Raw genomic sequence first — 15,458 nt, 5'->3', positions numbered from 1 at the left:
TAGCAACTTTAACTTGCTAGCTAGCTAACGCTAACGTTAATGTAATAAACGTGACATGGTTGGACTTGTGGTCGGCAGAAAAACTTGGTGTAGTTTTATCAAAGATGCGGAATTGTAAACATGCTACTGTAAACATAAACAAACATTCTTAAACTTACCCATGCAGACGCATCTCGACCGATCTCAGTTAATTCCGTTGAATAGCGCTGTGTTTTCACCGGTGAGCAGAGACTCAGAATCAACTGGTTTAACAAAGTTCCTGTACTCGTTCATTAGATCCAATGCATTCATCTCTTTCTGATCCAGAGTGCTAATCCCATTGAAAGTGTAAACAGCCAGTGCGTCGCTTCAAACACTCCCCCAATGTAAATCTCTGCGGGCTGCAGGCTAGGTTTGATTCACATGCAAATACAGTAATTACGCCCCCGTTTCATTGAAATAAAGTCCGTGAACAACCTAAATTTAAACACAGGTTTGACACTATTTTAGATATTCTAACTGTTCGTTTTTATAGTAAACAAGTACTTATACATTCAATTTATAATAATGTGAAGAAAAGAAAAAAACACATAAAAAAAAAAGAGAAAACTCTAGAAGGTCTAGCCGAGAAAGGGGCGGGCCGAGTTGTGGTCGCAAGCGCTGGTAGGTGACACATATGTTAATGTGCTCTGAATAATCCTTGTATGAAAAAGCAAACTTCTAATTCACTCTGAGCCCAGAGGCCAATAAATGAGGTTGAACCATAGTTCCTCTTTTGTCTGGCTGCACAAGCTTATTTCTCATCTTGCTTAGCTTAGCTAACAGGGCTATTGAGCTAACTGGGCAGGGTGTGGATGATTCTTTTCATGTTGTATGAACGTACGTTATTATATTTTGTACTGCGTGTGACGTAGGGTTGCGTTATACTGGAGACAGTTGACATTGTTTTTTGTGGAGTCTGTAGCATTATGCAACTTGTGACCGCCAGCGGAGGGATAGCAGAGCACGACTTCCGTATTAACAGGAAGCGTCGTAGCGGCCATTTTGGACAGGAAGTGCCGTAGCGGCCATTGTTGGACACGTGACCGGATTTTTGACGGGAAGCCCCGTGGCGACCATTTTAGTTGTAGTTTTTTATCGTCTTGTTCCGTTGTCTAATGGCGGAGGGAGATAAGTGTGCATCTCTGGTTAACAAGATTGGTAAGTGGTTTGTATTCTTGCTTTGTGTTGTAAACAATGATCTGGGAGTGGTTTTGGTGGTGTTACTACAAGTTTTGTGTAGCAGAACAGAGGAGTAGGGAGGGGGTAGGCTCCCCGAACCTCTACTCCTCAACAGGCGGCAGTGGAATTGGAAGATTCCCTGGGCACGTCAAACTAGTCCTATAGTGCTGGGGAGAGACTGAAACGGCCCGTGTCTGGCAAGATGACCAACATCTTACTGTGTTACTGTCTAGTCGGCCCAGGAAACGTCGCATGTAAGTAAATGTGGGCACTGGGTGGTACGTGGATGACGATCCACACCTAGTAGCGGGGCAGTGCGCCGGAGGGGGCAAAGCATGTGCTGTGAACAGGCTAGGCTGGTGAAAACGGTCAAAGTTTCCATACCCATAGCTAAGTGGGATGGGGATCAGACCGTAGGTTTCAAAACTGAGTGGCTGATAGGTACTACGGACAGTCAGCCGCTTGGGGTCCTGACTTGATGATGGACTATGAGATCTCTATCGACTGTGTCACCGGCCGGTCAGGTGAGCATTATGACCTGATTGGCATAAATGCATCTGGCTCAATGTACAGTCAGGCCACAATAAACCGAAACCGAATGCGTTAGTAGGTGAGTTGTGCTTCTGTGATCAGCAGGTTTGAAAAGAGCCACTGGGAAGCAGAGGGGTAAGGGGTGTCAATTCAGAGGAATCTGGACTGTCACTCCTAAGATTGGAAAGGGACCCAGCTTAACTACTGCGCCCGAAGGTAAAAGAAGGGGACTTCTTCCGTTCATGAGTGGAGACCTGCATCTCTGTTGGGGGAGAGGGGCCGGCGTCGGAGACAAGGCAGCCCTAAGAAAGGAGCTGGTTGTTCCGATGTAGCGGACTACCTAAACCTTATGGGGAGGGACAGGTGTATCCAAGTAAGGGAAGGAGTGCATCCGAACGGGAGAGGGGTACTCTTAACTGGAAGGAGGTTGAAAGGGTCAAAGCGGAATTCAATAAGGGTTTAGGCTGTAGACCAATGCAGTGAGTCTGTTAAGGTGGAATGATTTAATTAATACATGAGCCTGTAACAAGTTAGAATTCACAAGGTAGCTATTATGGGTGAATGTATCATTTAATAAGGGGAACATTATATATCACATGTCAACTATATACAGAGTTAACATTCCCAGCAAATCCTGTTTGCAGTTTTTTGAGTCTTAGCATGTTGGAACTTGGGACTAACCACTAATAATGTTTTATTGCTAAAGGGTGGCTTTTGATAAAAATGCTTGTATTTGTAATATGCATGAATATTGTTGTGTAAAGATGTGATTTTAAATCTGTTTAGAGTGCAATTATTTTGAGATTGTGTTTATGCTTGTTTTAGATTGTTAAATCTTTAATACAATTGGTTTACATAGGCTGTTGTTTTATATTAAGATTGGTTGCAAGTCCTTGAATCATATAGGATAATTTAATGATGGGGGCTTGTTTATATGATTTTAATGATTAAATTATTGTGTATACAGTAGTTGAAATGATTGCTTTCATTCCATAGTTCTGTGACTAGAATGGCAGGCAAATGTATGTTAATTTGGCTCTGGGCGGGGGCTAGGTTTCTCCCTAGAAGCGGTAGGAATATGTGATAATTCAAATCCTAAGGGTGGCTTGCCTCTGGGGGATGAGATGTGTGATTAACCTTTTGATGATTTACAGGGGGCCTATATTCACGGAGAGAGTAGATAGGGTCTTTGTGTCAAGGGCTTTTATGCTAAGGGGAGTCTGTATGTATGGGTCACGGGAAGCCACGGGGGATGGTAAACCTGTTGTTTATGGTCACTGTTACACTCACAAAAGAGATGTAGCCTATCTTTACAACAGGAAGACAGGTCGGAGGTGAAGATTGCAGAGCACAGTTGGAGAGGAGATAACGGTGGAGGTATTTTTACACCAGGGCCGTGAACCAGGATCAAAGGCAGCATGAGGGAGATAGGAGGTGACAGGAAGTGGAGAAAGGGGGGCTAATACAGAAAGCAGCTTGGTGAATTAGTGAAAAAATCAATAAGTTAATCATTCAATTGGTTTATGACTTTTGAATGGTGACTATTTGGTGAGGGAATAATTTGAAACTGTCTGTGCACTGGACGGCATGGATGGTTCTAAATTTAAGATGGGTCCAGTCCATCTTTGAAGTGAGGGTAGGAGTGCAGAAATAAGGGTATATTGTGTTTAGCCTGAAGACAGCTGAGAGCAGGAAGGAAGGGAAACTAACAAATTGTCTGTGGTCCTGAATGATGATTAATGAATTGTGGTGTGTGTTGAATGAAAGGTTTTTGATGCAGGAGTGAAGCAGGTGTGAATGTTTTTTCTTTGTGAATGTTTCACTAAAGTAAATCTGTGGAAGATTGTTTTTTTCTTTTCAGTGGGTGATTGAGGCTGTGAGATATTGAATGAAAGGAGTTTATTTTGTTTCATATCAGAGCGGTGGTAATTTTATTTTATTACTTTCATTTGATTTGATTTCTTTTGAATGTTTTGTATGGATGAGGGATTCAATTTAAATTTTTAGATTTCTTTTCTTTTTTAATCTTTCATTGGGTGAACTGAAATGTGGTTGAATGGAGCCTGTAGGAGGGGCTGTGCTGTGAACTCAAAGGTGTCAAGTCACAGAGACAGGATTGCTTTGTTCCGTTTGAGTGTGTGGGTGAGAGTGTTGCCATAGGTATGATGGAGCTGTGTGTGAGTGGTTTTGAATGGTTGTTCTTTTTATTCTTTTAATATTTTCTTGGTATGCATGAAGCGTTCACAAGTGGTCTACCACATGTGTAATAGGAGGATGTGAATTACTGTTTGGTTTTGATTATTTGTCTTTTTCTTTTCCCAAATATTTTTCATGATCTGGTGGGGGAGAACTGGTGAAAGCTGAAGGACGTCAGAACTGGATGTCATATGAGCTAAGTAGTTCGATCACATTGTATGGATTATCAATGGCTTCTCTTAACAAGTATGTTGAATTGTTGTGTAAAAGAAGTTGCATTGTGCTTTGTCTCTTCACAGCTCAGTCGAGGGGGGGAATGCAGATCAACTCAGAGGACGCATGGAATACATTACATTAGAATATACGACTCGGTAACGTAGAACTTCAATGTCTCCCTGTTTCTCTTAAAGTCCAATGGTGGTCAATTACCAAATTGTGGTGAGAGAATTCTTGTACGCGGAGACCCCCGTCTCTACAGAACCCCATGCAGGGGGGGGCAGGTTGTAATAACTGAACAGATGTGGTTTGGAGAAATTTCCAGGCTAAAAGAATCGTCTGACGACAGGTTGTCATGGGGTAATAGATGACTGGACCTGGGGCATACCTGGCCTGAGGGGGCGGAGCCGGTCTGAGGGCTGAGCTGAGAAATGTGTGGACAAGATTCTCTGAGGAATTATGAAGTTTTGGTTGGACTGTGGGGGACAGGGACATGACTGAACAGGTACTGATGGTCTTTGTTCTGTGCACATGTGATTTGATAGGAGGCACAGACAAAGGGCGGATAGATTAACACAACGCAGGGTAAGAACATACACATCGATTAGGGTCAAAGTGAGGATGGATAGCAAAAAAAATGTCATTGAGTGTCTGCGTTCCCCGACCGAACTGAAGCTGTGGAGACCAAGGTGGTGAGTTTATGATCAGTATGTGGTCATAAAGGGGGGAGGATAGATGGGAGAGCCAATTGATGAATTATGCAAGATGTGATGGTACTATTTTAAGAAAGAATTAGCAGGAAGAAAATATGAATGAAAAATGAATATTGTGATACTAATGTATGTTTCCTCTCAACCAGATCATATAAAAGAGTGTGGGAACAAACTTTCCTGTAGATTAAGAAAATTGGGTTTTAAATTTGTGATTTATTACTAAATGTGTAATTTTTAGATACTTTTTTTTTAAATTGTTTTCAACAAATCCAAAGTTGTTGTTTAAAAGGTGGGCCTCTGGCTATGAGCCTTGAGGAGCAAAAGCTCATTGGTGATATGTACCAAAGAATAATGAGAAAATTGAGAAAGAAAAGAAATTGGAAAAAATTTATGATTTTTATGTTTAATGTGAAAAATATTGTATGGTTAGTATGTATAGAAATCAAGTCAATGTACTGTTTATGACAATGTGAATTGTCAATGTGAGGAATGTGGTGACATTGACTGGATTTCATAATCCATATGTGTGAATAATTAGAGAATCATAATGTAAAAGCAGGGCTCAGCCAAAGGTGATATTATTGGGGTTACAAGAGACAGACATTCCAAACCCCCCACTCAAACAGATGTAATCAGTGGAGAACAAAGACTGTATGTAAATATAAGTCACACCCAGGGTCTAACAGAATAGAGGGAGAGAAACACAGACCATACTTGCTTTTGCTAAGAGTTCATGGAAACTAATTCACAAACAAGTTATCTATTAATCAACTGTTTAGTATCAAAATGTAAGCCAAGAGTAAAACTGTGATAATATTAGAAGTGTGTAAATTCATATACACGGGAGATACATCTTGTAAAATGTTTATTGGAACATGTCTCTGTGCTCATCAAAAAAGACCACACCGACGGGGGCCATGAGCCCCCCCTCTGATGCAGGAACAGCCCACACCCACAGGAGATCGATTGGGGACCGCCCCCAGAAGACCACCGGATTGGACCAAAACGTACTACTAAACTGCTAGGATTGGTGGAAAATTATAGTATTTAAGAGCGAACATAGTGTTAAATCTGGAGCCCAGACACCCCAGGTCTGCCGCTCCCGCTTCCATCCAGAGAATGCTGTCTGCTGATTTTTCATGTGAGTAAGCTGGATGGCCCCATGGTTGGTTAGAATAACATGTAAAGATACTTATCTTAAAAACCAGGCTTACTCATGTGTAAAATGCTTACAGTAGATTCTCTATTTTCATTGATGTTAACATGACTGTTTGTATGTACATGTTGGGGTTTGAGATGCAAACCTTGTTGATCCTTTGTAAAAGACATATGTTAATGTGCTCTGAATAATCCTTGTATGAAAAAGCAAACTTATAATTCACTCTGAGCCCCGAGGCCAATAAATGAGGTTGAACCATAGTTCCTCTTTTGTCTGGCTACACAAGCTTATTTCTCATCTGACTAAGTCAGATGAGGAGACCATTTGAATCATTGGATGACCTCCTTTCCTCCTTCCAGATAACAACCCCATTGTACTGTAAAATAACCTTAGGTATTGGGTAAGAATATACCACATAAGCAAAAAATATATATATAATAAACATTTAAAAAATGTTTTAACTACTAGTTTGGTACCCCGATGAGCTGTTGTGCTCAAAGACATGGGTGAGACTAGGGACACTGACCTGGCGACCTATTTAACCCTTTCACTACCACACTACAGAAGGTTAACCCTTTCACTATCACACTATAGGTTAACCTTTCACTACCACACTACTTTCACTATTAACCTTCTGTATTGTCGCAGTGAAAGGGTTAAAGACTGTTCACACAAGCATGGTGATGTGCTGCACCGGCAAGTAAGGTTTTCATTGAAATGTACACAGGAACTACTGACTAGTGAATCAGATACTTAATCAATGTTTTGTTTCCCACTACTGTACCCCTCTGGTGATGCCTGGGAAACCCTGCTGGTTCTCTGAGGGGAAGACGAAGAAAGAGGCAACACTTGGATCTCATTACAACCTGGCATTTGAATGAGCAGCATATGAACACAAGGAAGAACGGGCAGGAAATCACCTAAAGTATCAAAACTTGAAGGTGCCAATAGGCTGCTCGTTCATATGCAATTATGCATGGTATTTTAGCCATCAAAGCAGCATTGCATTCTGGGATATACTTCCTGCTGGAAGCTTTGCTTATTATACCCATCAAGGGAGCAAAAATCCTACTTTGTTTGGCAGCCGTTTTTCATTGTGGCATTTTGGGGACCCCCCCCCTGAAGGAAGACGAGGAGGACAAAACATTTGACCTGGAACTGAATGCAGCCCCGGTAGCCTGATCCATAGATATATATAAAGACTAGATGACTGACCCGCTTAGCTGGCCAACGGAGACCGAATGAATGTCTATGGTGCATGTACTATTGAAATAACCATAGATAGCTCTATTTTAAACCGTTTGTTTTGTTAAAAACGTCAAGAGATGTAGTTATCATACTGCATACTTATAATGGACTTTCATATACAAATACAAATAAATTAAATAAAAATTCTTCCAAGCAAGAATCATAGCCACGTTTGTAATAAACCAAACCATTTGTAAATCCGTCAAGATTTCAGGGAGTTAAGAGTATTTTTGTTTGTGCAGAATAGATCATTCACCTTAACAGAATAGTCCACCGAAGCAAGATGGCCACCCGTGAACTACGCCTAAGGCGTGTTCGAGATTGATTTCGGCTCGCCTCGAAAATAGATGAGAGTATAAACGAGTGCAGCCGGGGGAGGAGTCAGAACATCGGACACTTCAGATTTGACGAGAGCCTCTCGCCTAGTCTCGCATGGCAGATACGCGTTCACGTTACCACACACACATACACACCTGTCCAGCTCATTATAATGCGATGGCCGCGTGCAAAATTTTATTAGATTCAAATGTACAGCACACCATATACTGCTATAGTGGAATATACTATTCATATACCATAATGTATACCGCGCTCCTGGCCACCGCAGCGCACGCACACACAACACACTGCTGAATAATTCTGTTTTGCATATATATATATATATATATATATATATATATATATATATATATATATATATATATATATATATATATATATATATATATATATATATATATACTGTATATTGAGGCCAAACAGAATTATATATACAGTATATATTGAGGCAAAACAGACGACGCGTGTGTGTGTATGTGTGTGTGTGTGCGGGATACAGTATCAGCTCAGCTGCTGCATCGTTAATGAACTATAGATTTATATGGAATTCGTTAATCTATCTAGAGATTGGGTTAACTGAGAGCCAGATTGCTTAGAGGAGTACTGTACATAGAGCGGTAATGCTCAGATTGCTCATTGAGTCATGACTATAAATGCAAAACGTAATTGTCATATTTATTATCATTATAATTATTTAATTCCGATGATAGAAACAGTCCGTCTGTAGAATCGACTTGAAGAAGCAATCACCATTTGTTCAGGGGGGTTGATATATTGTTATTTTGATATAAACTCCGATAGCATTCATTACTCTGATAAAAAATTATTTGGTGTCTGACAGCTTGAAGTTTATCATGATGATATTTATTTGAGGAAGCTCTTGGTACCCAAACTCTGCAATCGGTTAATAAAGTTTTTAATCAATCAATCAATCAAACGTCTCATAACTTCCTCTTGTGGGCATGGCTGGTGGTGACAACCAGGTGACAACTTTTCTGAGCCAATAAGCGCTTTGCACAACGATAGCAAGTCGTTCCCCATCATGGATTTGCGTGGAGCAGTCGCGTCTATACTTTCCGTAGCCGCATTTCTGGCAAGACGCTCTCTGATTGGCCGACGCCTGTTTCTACACTGGTTAAGCTTAGGCACTCTTTCGAAGTTGGTTAAGGTTAGAGTTTGTCTTAGAGCATGGCGATAGAACACCAGGTAGTTTGCAGGCTGTTCGACGCGGAAATGGGCAAAGACACAGCTCGTCACGCGATTGGGCAACAGTGGCCAATCAGAGAGCATCTGCCAGAAATGCGGCTACGGAAAGTATAGACGCGGAGCAGTCGGGTGAGAGTTACTGTGGAGCCTCGCTCTGAAGGCTGTGCGTGGCTCGCTCCCGCGAGAGTTCCGCGCCTCGCCTTGTCAGATTTCCAGAGCAAGTCGGACAACATTCTAACCGTCATGCAACGCGCTTGGCGAGGCCGTAGTAAAAACTGCGCAGATCCGCGTCTGCCTCGCCAATCTCGAACACGCCTCTAGTCTTTATATACGTCTATGGCCTGATCCACCTAGTCCTACCCATGATGCATTCTGATGCACCTACAGTAGTCCTACCCATGATGCATTCTGATGCATCTACAGTAGCCCTACCCATGATCAGTGTTGGGCAAGTTACTTTTAAAAAGTAACTAGTTACAGTTACTAGTTACTTCTTCCAAAAAGTAACTAAATTACTTACTCAGTTACAAATTATAAAAGTAACTAGTTACTTCAGAAAGTAACTATTGCGTTACTTTCAAGATTTTTTTTTACATAAACAACATACACAAATCTAAACTATTTTAATGTTGCTGTGGGACAAAGTGAGACTAGCCTCCAATCAAATGCCATGTATGTAGATATTATTATAATTACTATGTTTATATAGTGGATCATACAAATACAATAGATGTTTTGGAACTTTTGATATCATGTATTGCTCCTCAACAGGCCACAACTGGGCAACATTAAATTATGCTTGTTAAGCACTATACCAAAAATAAATAACAAATATATACTAATTGATTGAACATTTTAATTAACAGATTGCAGAATGGGTACAGTACAGTACAGCTCAATACACACAATTGTTAAGGGGATGCAGACCAGAGAAAGAATGTCGTCTTGTTTACTTCAGGGTCCCCCATTTTCAATTCATGACATTTATGACATACACAACATACAGATATAAGAATCTAATCTAATCATCTAAACAAATCGAATCATGACATTTAAGACATGCATGACATACAGATATATATATATCTCTGAGCACCAGACTGTGCTATTAAACCAGGAAGGGCAGCACTATGTTGATAAGGCTGTCAGCAGTAGAGCCACTACTGCAGTGCCCTGCGCTGCGACACAACTAACAGAAGAGTGAACAAAAAACGCTCATGGACCCGCGGTCTGTCATTGACTGCTCGCTTGTGTTGTTCGTTGGATTCATTTTGGATTATTTGGCCGCCAAACAAACTGTCAAAACGTACACTACACGGACCCGCGGTCTCACGCTGACTGAATCCCTTGTGTTGTGGCTGTGTCAGACTCTGGATGCTTTCAAACACCCGCCCACCTCTACCTCTACTTCTGATTGGCTTACCATGACATTTTACTCAACCTCAGCCAATCGCGCACTGAGGTTGGCTGAGAAGGACAGTATGCCTCTCGATGCAGAAATCTGTCTGATGAAAAAAAAAGCTTCAATCATAGACAGTAACATGCCAAATTTTTTGGCAGTAACGGTAACGGCATTATTAAGATTGGAAGAGTAATCCGTTAGATTACTCGTTCCTGAAAAAACTAACGCCGTTAGTAATGCCGTTCTTTATAACGCTGTTACTCCCATCACTGACCATGATGCATTCTGATCCACCTACAGTAGTCCTACCCATGATGCATTCTGATCCACCTACATTAGTGTGAAGTGTCACAAAACAAGCGACACTTTTGGACAATGACATCCTGAGTCGTTCCTATGTGACCAGTATAATCTTTAAACTGAACTCTGGAGGATAGCTGGCTCTACTTATAAAAAATGGAAATGAGCCTTTAATATCTGCTGACAAGGTGCCTGGTGTCTGTGAAAAGGGAGGAACCCTGGGGAATGTGGGCCTCTGGAGAGGGGAGAGAGAGCTGTAAGAGCTTAACCCTTTCAGACGGGAAGGGTTGCTGGTTGAAAAACAGAGTCTTGAATCTATAGAGGGAGATCTTAAAAAAGGAAACTATATAACAAATTAAATGTTTGATGTGTACAGTAAAAGTTTTCAAAATGGCATGCTTATAAATTGAGTGTCAGTAGAGAATAATACTAACAGAATAATGTGTAAAAAACTGTTTGTCTGGAGGGATCCTTAAGAGATACTGGAGAGGCCTCGTACATGGTACGAAATCACGTGGTCACCACAGACAAAGCCGTTGTCTGTTTAGAAGGAAAAAGGGACTTTCTGTTACTTAAAAAAACCACTAGATAACTAACAGTAATACAAAGAAGGAGGAGTTCATAACGAATTATGTACTGTATGTCTGTTTGCTAAAACTAAATGACGACCCTGTGACATCACTGTGTTTAAACCAATCAGGAATATGGTATAATGTCAAATAAAAGAGACTGTTGCGGAGGCAAGAGCCAGACTTTTTTGAGAGATTTTGAGGAGATGACTGAAACCTGATATATAGTAAGCTGAAAAACCTGTGTACTTTTATAAATGAAACTGAACCCTTAAATGTAATTTTCTACTGTTAAAAAATAAAAACAATCTTCTTTTGGAAACCACGTTCTGCTTCTATTTTTCCCAAAAAGACGGGTAAGGATGGAGATGTATTTTTGCATTGTAACTTTACCAGTAATAATAATAATAATAATAATAATAATGATAATGTGCCTGAATGTGCCTGTATTGTGCCTAATATATGATATAAAAAAGAACTTTTTCCCCAGACGGAGGAGGAGGAGAAGGTATATCATTGTGAGTAAGGAGAAAGGTGGGTTCGGCAAGCCTGGTTTTATCAAGTAATGCCATACAGTAAACTCAACGGCGAACAGAGTAAATTAAGGACTAAAGGTGGATTCTGATAAACCTGGTTTTATCAAGTAATGCCATATAGTGATAATATGTGTAAGTGGCTTTATCCCTAGCTATAATGGGGATATAACTATAACTATAGGCTTTATCCCTACGGAGTAAAAGGAGACTTATGATTATGCATTAAGGACTAAAGGTGCATTCTGTATAATGGGATTATCAAGTAAAGCCATATAGTGATAATACGTGTACATAGGATAGGGAAAATGGACCTCATCTAAGTAAAGAGAGTCCTTCCCAGTGCAAATAGAATAAAAATATACCCCGCAACTCCATTTAATCAACTGTATTACTGGAGGGGACGGGGGGTTCCTGTGTGTGAGCCGAGGTCTGCTGAGTTTAAGCCCTGAACGTTATAGACAAATTGAGTCCTAGATGTCTCACGCTTCGCGGGACGCTGCTTGAAGCTGGGATTCGGACTAAAGAGTTATGGGATAATCAATCTGACCTCGGTTTACGACCGGTGCTCAACATGGCGTCCCTGGCGATGTGCATTTATACTAACCAAAATAGGTGCTAAAACGGCCGAAGAAGACAGGACTACTGTCAAAATCCTCTGGAGTAAAATTAAATTACAGATTTGGCAAAATCAAAAAAGTAGGAGGTTCTACTTAAAGAAAGGATCACGCTTAAAGTATATTTTTGTGATTACGGTAAAAAGGTTTACTCATGACTAAAAAGTTACGTAATGTTTTCTTACAGTCAAAAAAAGTAGGAGGTTCTACTTAAAGAAAGGATCACGCTTAAAGTATATTTTTGTGATTGCGGTAAAAAGGTTTACTCATGACTAAAAAGTTACGTAATGTTTTCTTACAGTCAAAAAAAAAGTAGAAAGCTCTACTCGAAGAAAGAGTCGCATTTAGAGTATATATTTGTGATTACGGTAAAAAGGTTTACTCATGACTAAAAAGTTACGTAATGTTTTCTTACAGTCAAAAAAAAGTAGGAGGTTCTACTTAAAGAAAGGATCACGCTTAAAGTATATTTTTGTGATTGCGGTAAAAAGGTTTACTCATGACTAAAAAGTTACGTAATGTTTTCTTACAGTCAAAAAAAAAAAAAAAAAAAAACTAGAAAGTTCTACTCGAAGAAAGAGTCGCATTTAGAGTATATATTTGTGATTACTGTGAAAATTCTGCTGGGTGAAGTTGCAATGCAAAAATCACTTTCATGCTTTGTTCACAGAAAAGAGAGGGCTTCCTAGCCCAGAGACACTTTGTAAGGAGCGGAGTGTGGATGTGAAGCGAGTCAAAACGACCGTTCGCAGAAAAGCGAGGGCTTCCTAGCCCAGAGACACTTTGTAAGGAGCGGAGTGTGGATGTGAAGCGAGTCAAAACGACCGTTCACAGAAAAGAGAGGGCTTCCTAGCCCAGAGACACTTTGTAAGGAGCGGAGTGTGGATGTGAAGCGAGTCAAAACGACCGTTCGCAGAAAAGCGAGGGCTTCCTAGCCCAGAGACACTTTGTAAGGAGCGGAGTGTGGATGTGAAGCGAGTCAAAACGACCGTTCACAGAAAAGAGAGGGCTTCCTAGCCCAGAGACACTTTGTAAGGAGCGGAGTGTGGATGTGAAGCGAGTCAAAACGACCGTTCGCAGAAAAGCGAGGGCTTCCTAGCCCAGAGACACTTTGTAAGGAGCGGAGTGTGGATGTGAAGCGAGTCAAAACGACCGTTCACAGAAAAGAGAGGGCTTCCTAGCCCAGAGACACTTTGTAAGGAGCGGAGTGTGGATGTGAAGCGAGTCAAAACGACCGTTCGCAGAAAAGCGAGGGCTTCCTAGCCCAGAGACACTTTGTAAGGAGCGGAGTGTGGATGTGAAGCGAGTCAAAACGACCGTTCACAGAAAAGAGAGGGCTTCCTAGCCCAGAGACACTTTGTAAGGAGCGGAGTGTGGATGTGAAGCGTGTCAAAGTGACCGTTCGCAGAAAAGCGAGGGCTTCCTAGCCCAGAGACACTTTGTAAGGAGCGGAGTGTGGATGTGAAGCGAGTCAAAACGACCGTTCACAGAGAAGAGAGGGCTTCCTAGCCCAGAGACACTTTGTAAGGAGCGGAGTGTGGATGTGAAGCGAGTCAAAACGACCGTTCGCAGAAAAGCGAGGGCTTCCTAGCCCAGAGACACTGTTTGTAAGGAGAGACTGGATGTGAAGCACAGTCAAAAAGACCGTTCACAGAACTGGAAGCTAACTAGCTCGCCATCCGCCAACAAGCCAGGAGTGTACTGAATGCTAACTGGATGGCTACCTAGCCCGAGGCTACGTGACACGAAGCCAGACGGAAGCTAACTAGCTCACCATCGGCTAACAAACCAGTGCTAACACGATGTCTCACAATCATTCCCACACCATAGAGGAGGAATTACCCTCGGAGGAGGGATTGGGAGTGTTTATACCCGACCTGGGTCTGGACTACCCAGGAGAACGGGAGGACCGCCCTGAGTCCCCTGATACGTTTGCGGGAAGTGAGGAATTCACAGAACCAAGCGAACCCCTATATCCAGAGCTGCCAGCTGTACAGCAGGCCGTAATTGGAACACGAACGGTTCCGACGGCTACGGCCCCTGCATACTGGCCCGAAGGCCTGGGACTTCAGGGACAGTGGAGCCCCCTGCCCCAAGTCCCTACAACAAACTATACGCCAGAGGAGCAGACCATGCCCCCTGGCATGTCAAGGTTGAATGAAATCTCATGTACTATCAAACCCAGATCTCAACCAGGAAACCCTAAGCATATACAGCACCTATGGGTCTGCTCCATATGGTTACAAAAATTTTTACCAAAAGGAAACCACACATTTGTGGTTAACCCAGCCAACAGAGGCCTACGTAATGGGGGGGGAATGGCAAAAGCCATACAAGACATGGCAGGACCCGGCTACGCCGACTGGTGTGCAAGAGAAGTGGCCAGACAACCTCATAACCTCCTTAAGGATGGCACAGTGTTGGTAGGAGTCCCCTACCTACTTAAAAATAAGGGTTACAAGGGGATATTGACAATTGCCATGCAAGACATACTGCCCGGAACAGACCTTGAAGGCCAAACCCGAGTACTCCTGGCCTATTACAGGAGCATTTTCAGACAAGCCCAGAGAGTAGGCATAACAAGCCTAGTCATGACACTGTTCGGAACAGGGATTTGGCACTATGACGTCAACACGAGCATATGGTGCTTCTTGGAAGCCTACCAAGAAATACCGGCTGCATCCATGGCAGTGGTCTTGCTAGTCCCGGACAAATACCAAGCAAACACAGTGCGCAGAGCTCAAATGGAGGCATGGCCATCACATTACCGAAATGGCTGGGGAAATCTGTTCGAAGAAATTGAGCCCACTATGGTCGGAGACCTCACACAGGTCATGAACAAGGTGGCATACAGAAACCAGACATGGTCTGGTCCTCAGGGAACACCGCGGGAAGCGAGTCACTCAGAACAGAGGGCCCAAATCACGTGGCCCCCGTCTGGACCCGGGAGGATGTATGAGGAAATACCAGACACTCGGCCCCCCAGCACTGAGAGAGAAGGCTCAGGGGGTTTCACTAACCCTGGAAGCCCTGCACTCCAGTTTTCCGGTGCGAGGCACACCCAGGAGGGGGTGACGCAGGAACGTAGTCAGGACTCAGGAGCAGACGCAGACCAAGCACGGCCTGTACCCCCTCACAAGTACATCAGCCAGAGGGAACCCCGCTCCATTAGTGACCCCTCTGGATGTGAAACGAGGGAAGTTACTAGCGGGGGACAACTACAGACGCT

Source organism: Notolepis coatsorum (assembly GCF_963971535.1).
Source record: "Notolepis coatsorum genome assembly, chromosome: 1".
Taxonomy (NCBI): Eukaryota; Metazoa; Chordata; class Actinopteri; order Aulopiformes; family Paralepididae; genus Notolepis; species Notolepis coatsorum.
The sequence above is the reverse complement of the archived record's forward strand: the minus strand, read 5'-3'. Positions refer to the sequence as shown.